At 38.8% G+C, this 7277-nt stretch overlaps 1 protein-coding gene across 1 annotated transcript in view; it reads left to right on the top strand.

Annotated features, from left to right (window-relative positions):
- Positions 1-1433: 1433 nt before the first annotated feature.
- Positions 1434-7277, top strand: part of LOC311089744 (uncharacterized protein) — a 42843-nt gene continuing 36999 nt past the window's right edge. The window contains exon 1 of the mRNA XM_084124682.1: positions 1434-1519. The gene's annotated coding sequence lies outside the window, so the exon portion shown is untranslated. The remainder of the gene's footprint in view (positions 1520-7277) is intronic.

Below are 7277 nucleotides of genomic sequence, written 5' to 3'. Positions count from 1 at the left end.
TACAAGAGTACATTTTCTAAATATTGCATTACTACTGCCACAGTGCTTACATTGGTAAACACAGCAAACACTTGAAGCGAAAACTATCATTAACTTGTTCAGAAAATTGAAATAGTCTGGTGAGGTGGGGCCACGGGTTGGCACATTCCCGGGATGGACCTGTTGCGTCTTCATCCATTGTTTCGTCCATGGTTTTGTCTCTTATCTAAATTCGTCTCTGACCATGGAGTTGACTTTGGCGGAAAGCTGAAGGTGATTGCTCATAGGCTGTCCCAATCAGTGGCGCCTGCACAATCCAATCATGTTTGAAAGGGAAACAACAAATTTGAGGGTGTCTGAGATTTTTCTTTTTTCCTTTTTTTTTATTATTTTTTTTAGAAGAAGTAACAGGTACTCACGGTTATGGATAGAAATGTAGTGGAGTAAAGAGTACAATATTTGCCTCTCAAATGTACTTGAGTAAAGTCATGAGTACTCCCTAAAAATGATACTCGAGTAAAGTACAGATCCCTCAAAATTATACTGTACTGTACTCAAGTAAATGTACTCCGTTACTGTCCGGCTCTGGTGCCAACTAAAAGTTATGGATTTCGTGTCGATAGACGAAACCGTTTTCGTATACTGCAGCAGCAAATTTGAGCCATGATGCCAAAAGGACTATTCAGGCTTTATCTCTGCAATGCCTGGACATATTGATAACTTTGTATGTGTCATTGTCACTTCACTCTGACCACATCACATCAGTTTTGTAACTGCGCCACCTATTGGTCGAAAGTGATAATCAAATAAATCATATTTTTAATTACTGTTTAAATGATTTTTCAGCCATTTCACCTAAAATCCTCTTTAAATGTCTTTAATTGCTCATTGTTGCAGTTGATCTGACACTTTCAGCCATGTCTTGTCGTCTTATTCTGCTTGGCCCCGATAATTGCTGCTTGCAGCTATATTCTCTTATTGCATTCATTTATAGCTACACAAAGTCTTCTGTAGATGGACCCAAAAATTACATTTACATTTAATCAATTTGCACATGCTTTTATCCCAAGGGACAAATGAGGAACATCACAAGCAAGTTATTATACAAGAGAGAAAAATACTTGCAGTACCGCAATGCCAAGTTTCAGAAGTACAAATGCAAAAGCACAAGTGACCATTCAGAAAAGTAAAAGAGAGAGAGAATGATAAGTTTTATTATTATCATTAATAATAATTTATTCATAGAAAGGTGCTTTGTGATTCCCACGCGGTTTGCAAATAGTGCATAAACATCCATCTTAATGCAGGGCAGGGCTTTATTGCTCCTTAGATCTCTTACGCTCTTGTCTCCGTATCCCCTCCCTCTCCCCTCCCCTCCCCTCCCAGTTTTTGTTTTTTCTTTCTTTTTTTAATAATTTTGACAATATTTGCCGGTCTTTATATCTGCTGCAGGAGAAGAATACAGACCACAATGCAGTCATCCCAAAACCAAAGCCTGCGTTTTAGAGATGTTATTAAGAAGACACCAGATCTTATTAAAGTAAGTCTTGCTGAATCCAGTTTTTGTTTCAATGTTCCACTCTGTGTCTTTGAAGCCCTTGTATTATGCTATTTAGCAGCAGCTTAATGTTAAATGTTTCTGTTCAAGTCTGATTAACGGAGGCACGTTTGCATGATTTTTTATAAGAACCCTACATTTCTGAAGCTAAAAGTGAAGTCCTTATATATATTGGAGTGCCCCACAAGAAACATTAGAGAAATGCAAGTGTACATTTCATTAAAATAATGAGAGCATGAATTAAGCATGTGTAATTCCTCCTGAAAAATGTAGCATTGCTGGATGTTTTGCATGCTGGGATGTGGTTGCTGGTGCCCAGTATAGAAAGTGGGATTGCTGGTGGACCAGCCACACCAGACCTATACAGCTCTCACCGGCATAGATCAGTCAGCATCATGGAATTCATGATGATTTGCTTGATTTTTCAGTAGAGATACAAACCCCTTCCACTCCAACACAACTATTTCATAGACTCAGTCCTTGATGTACATCATCTCACTCATTTTACACACCTACTTAAACACTGCAATGTTTGTACATTACGTTGTCAAAGTGACCAACTAAAACCTTACTGAATATTAGAAGCCTGAAAATGTCAAACTACTAATTTGCATGAATATGTACATTTATATCAGCATTTCTATTCCAACTGGTCTCACATGTCGATTTATGATTTATGAATCAGAGCACAAAAAAGTAGCAAGAGAAACACAGTAAGAGAGAGGAGAGAGCAGTAGACTGTATGCACTTCAGTTCAGTGGGTTTGAAATATGATGGTTAACTTTTCAGAGTTTCCAGACAAACGTGTTATATCTGTTAACTGATTTTCCACCCTCTTGAATACTGGATTTTGGGTGTAGGAATTTGTCTGGTTACTGTTATTTTTTATGGTTGATTGGGTCTTGTTTGGGTGGAGTCTCTCTCTCTCTGTTGTTCACATACCTCTGTAATTCTTTGGAAAAAGTATACAATAAGTTTTGCTTGGAATGTCTGAAAATACTGACCAACCTACTGGAAACAGAGAGGGAATATGATCATGATATTTCTGGCAACCTAAAGATTTCATAGATATTAGTATTGCCACAACAGTTTCTGGTTTGGGTGTGTCTTAGTGCCTCAGGTTAATAGTTGATTTGAAGATATTTTTCCTTTCAAACAGCACATGACTGCAATCTGTCATCAACGAGGTCATTGGGAGTGTCTTCCAGTTAATGATGTGCATTAATAAAAAATATGTTCATATTTTACAGCTCTCATAAAGCATATAACCTCTTCAGGAATTGTCATGGTTTATTATTATCCTCAAGCAATTGTTTGTACAGGTTAATCCTAACCTGTAGCTAACCTTACAAATGATTACAAAATTTGTCATTTTTAAAACGTTTTTATTTATAGGATTAAAGAGTAATCACTTACGGCTCACTTATGGCGCATTTCCACTGCATGGTATGGTACGGTACGGCTCGCTTCGGCTCGCTTTAAATGGTACCACCTCTGTTGAGGTTCCAAGCGTACCGTACCAATACTAAAATGTGACGTGAAAACACTGCAGATCACTGATTGGTCAGACAGAATCGTCACTACCAGCGTCATTGTATTTACGACACGAGACACTAAACCCGCTAGATTTAAATAGCCAGTAGACAACAGCCAACGCTGTAGCACCTTTTTTCAAAGTATTTGCTTGAAAAAAGAAGTAAAAAACTTGAAAAAAAATAAATGGCTGAATCGTGGTCAGTGGACGAGGTGCAGACGTTCCTCTCGTTGGTTGCCGAGGAGCGGATCCAGCAAAAGCTGGATGGGGCAACACGGAATGAAAAATTTGCGTTTACGATGATGTCATGGCACTAGAGGCAACTATAACGATCAGTCCCACCCACTTTGAAGCGGTACTAACTGCATAATGATAAACATGCCTTACGGCTGCCATAAACTTGCTTCTCAAATTATGGCTTACACAACATTTTCTGAACCTTAAAGGAATGGTTCGGAGTAAAATCAACCAAGGGTCCTGTCAGAAGGCGATGCATAAGGATGTAGTGTAACAATGAATTATTATTTTTTCCGAAGTGTTGACAACTTAGTGTTAACTAATAATTCTTATAAACTGGTACTACCAACAAAATATTAGTGCAGTTCCTGGAACTGGGCATCGTTACACTACATCCTTATGTATCGCTTTCTGTCAGGACTTTTACAGGTTTTTCCCTAATCACTGAAGTGACCTCGACATCCGGGTTAGCGGTAGCATGAGCCGTCAGGCAAGAGTTATTTAAATAAACTCCTGATGTACTTTCAAACTTTCCAATGCCTCGTTTTATGAGTACAGAACCTATTTGTACTACTGTATAAGTTTGATACCATTCTGGGCATTATTAGTGGGGTAATTTACCAGATACATCCTGGTTTAATTTGTTAAAATATTGCATTTTCTTCTTGGTTCGGTTCACTTTCATAAGGGAGCATTTCAAATTATACCAAAATGTGTTGGTGCAAGTCACATGTGAGTAAAACTGTCCTCTTATTGGTCAGAGTTTTGTCTGCGTCATCCATTGATGGACTGACATGTTCGCTCTGCGAGGTTATTATGGCTTTTTCTGCAGCTGTCGATAACACAGAAAAACTTCATGCCCAGTCTAAAAGATAAACTCTTTGGTTTTCAACTGCAATAACTAAAGTGCTAACTAACAGAATCAGACACTGCTGCTTTTTATATAACGCATTTAGATTATGATGCCGCTCAGTTCGTTAGGTCGGATTGCTTTCTCACCTCAAGCGAACCACCCCAGAGTTCGTTTTCAATCGGGCCGAGACCACCTCATTCAGGCGATCTCGGAGCGAGTGTTCTGGTGCGGATTCGAGTGTGATTGTCGTGTTCATCTACACCTAAACGAACCGAGAAAATAGACTAGGTTCCGAAACAAACACTCCAAACGAGCCTAGTGTGAAAACGCCCCAAAACCCAACTTAAAACTCATTTATTTTCGCTGGTTGTTAATTTGGTTTAAATTTTTTTATAAAATTTTTAAACCCAACGGTTAGGTTTGTCCATATTTTATCCAACCATGGGTTAAAACAACCCAGCAACCCATTTCATTAACCCAGTGTATAACCTTCTTAGGCTTACAATGATTTTAGGAGAAACAGCCTAGAATGGTAGTGTAAGCTCGCGCTCGATCGACCCAATGGAGGCATCCGACCAACGCAGAAGGTCTTAACGTGTTACTGTCCTTTTCTCGAGGCAAAGTATTTTTTGATTAAATGCAATACATTTGAATATGTATTCTCTCGTTATTTCATCTGACTCCATAAATGAAAAGGTTTTAATGATATCTGAAGACCATTAATTATGAGCGAATGTTTAACTATTCCTTTTAACACTTTAATGAAAATAATGTCTAAGTCAGTTAGAATAATCAAATGTAAAAATTTATTATGTCAGGTAAATGTACCATGCCAATTTCATAATCAATTCAAAGATAATCGATACAAAACATAAAATTCTCTGGAATAAAAAGAAAAGATGCAACCCAACATTAAGAAATACATGAGGCTGAGAGGGTAGGAGACCATTTGTCTAGAGACCACCTTCCTTTGTGTGTCAGTTATCCCTAAACTCTTAAAAACCTTATTACCTTTTGCTTTACTTATTTGGAAATGAGACATTTGTACCAGTCGCAATGAGACATTTCAAATGATACTAAATATGTATAATACTCAATGTTAATCATTCACATTAAACCATATATTCTTGGGTGAGTCCTTGGTGATCTTCGCATTGGGGGAGAAGGAGAGGGGGAGGAGGGAAAGAGATGTAGATTAGGATGACTCTGAGGTGAGACTTTTGTCTCAATAGTGCACGAGGAGGAGTTCAAATGTTAATTTCCAGAGAGGTCCTTTGTCCTCTCAGGGTCTGGTCGCTCTTCAACCAGACTGTCTGGCATCTCCTAATTTCTCAATTCTTACAGTAGTGTTAGTTTTAGTTCTACTTTACTTCGTTCTAGACCACCAGAGCACTATCCTAACTTATCTATTCTAAGTCTTTCACTAGTGCTCGTATCTTCGCTGAGAATCAATATCAAAGTCGTCACCCCCATGACTATGACTGAATATAAAGGCATGTTGTTACGTTATGTACAGTCTCTTTCCAATTCTTGCCTCAGTTCTTGAGGGTGAAACTACGGAGCCTGATCTATAAATATCTTGGGACGCTTGTTGGCGAGCGCACTGTTTTTTTTCTTTTTCATTTGCTTCTTGTTGTAATATTAAGCGGCTCCTGTGCCAGCTGAATTGAGTAGCCTTTGTTTATATTCTATTATTAACCTTAGTCATGTTGGCAAGCCGCATTGGTGCTGCTGATCATTAAATCATTCTGTTAGAGATATAGAGATTAAGCTGCTTAGCTGTTCTGATTTGCAGTGTTGAATTTTTTCTTTTTTCTTTTCTCTCTTTGTTCAGTGGCGAGCTGCACACTGTGTGGAGCACACACACACCCCTATGGATCATTGTCTATCTTGTTTTGGATCTAAGCACTTTAAGCAGATCCTTAACCCCTTTCAGATCCTTATCCTAGCTGTATAGTTTTATGCCATTGGCAATTCATAAAGACCTCATTGCACGTCAGAATGCTGAATTAGATCATTACCCCCAATGGGTGCAAACTCTTCAGAACGTGAAGTTAAAAGGGTGGTGATGGCAGTTACTCTGACTCCTAAGAAAAATAAGCTGAAGACCCTTTTTGTTGGTGCAGAGGGTGGATCCGCTGGCTGATGGCACATTTGATTTCTGTGAATGAAGGGAGGCATTTAACAAAAACCTAATATGCTTCTTGCATGGAGAATTATGTGGTCTCAGTGTCTCCATCAGACTTGATGCACAACCTGTCATGATGGAGAGTCCAGTATCAATGCGCTCAAGTAGTGGACGGAGTTCAGATCGTGATTGTGAGCCGATATCAGCTGCAAATTCATTGTGTGCTAAATTAAAAGCACCTTTGGCTAGACTTAACCTTGATGCTTCACCTATTGTAACTAATCAGGTTCCTAACCCGTTTTGCAGTGCTTCTGGTCAGGTTAATGAATTAGTTGTCCCACAGCGTGGATACTTCATTAAAGAATTATCATTTGGCTTCAAGTTCTCGTTGACCATGCGGCCTGATAAGGCAACTTGCATGCTGTTTAGTATGGCAGATGCAGGGTCAATTGGATTGCATTCAGTGCCACCAGTAGAAATTGTAGTGGCATCACTTATTGTAATATAACAGTCAGAATATAAACGGACTTAGACACTTGTGCATAAGACTTGCAGTGCTGTGGCCAATGTCGGTGGATCTCGAATGCATTGACACAGTTGCTGCTGGCATTCAATGCTTCACTACCATCATCAGATAATGCCAAGATATTACAAGCTTCATCCCAAGCGATTAGGCCAGCTGCATCTAACTGTGGGTCTCAGACTCTAGGTTTTCTGTCACAGCTGAGAATGAAGATGTGTTGATAGCCCAGACTTTATTCCCAGAATCTGGTGAGAAACATTTGAGAAACAGAAACATTCTGGGACAGGTGTTTGTTGCAAAGCTCAGAAGTATTAGGCAGACATCTCCTTGTGGCAATAATAAAACCAACTTGTGCTTCTAAATGTTAATTATAAATCTGTTTTTAGGGAGGGTCATAGGCATCAACATGTGTTTAAACCAATGAGTAAAAAAACAGCAACGTAAGCACCTTTTGTGACTTTATAT

The sequence above is a fragment of the Abramis brama genome (genome assembly GCF_963993115.1).
Source record: "Abramis brama genome assembly, chromosome: 9".
Classification (NCBI taxonomy): Eukaryota; Metazoa; Chordata; class Actinopteri; order Cypriniformes; family Leuciscidae; genus Abramis; species Abramis brama.
This window is presented reverse-complemented; position numbering and strand designations above follow the sequence as displayed.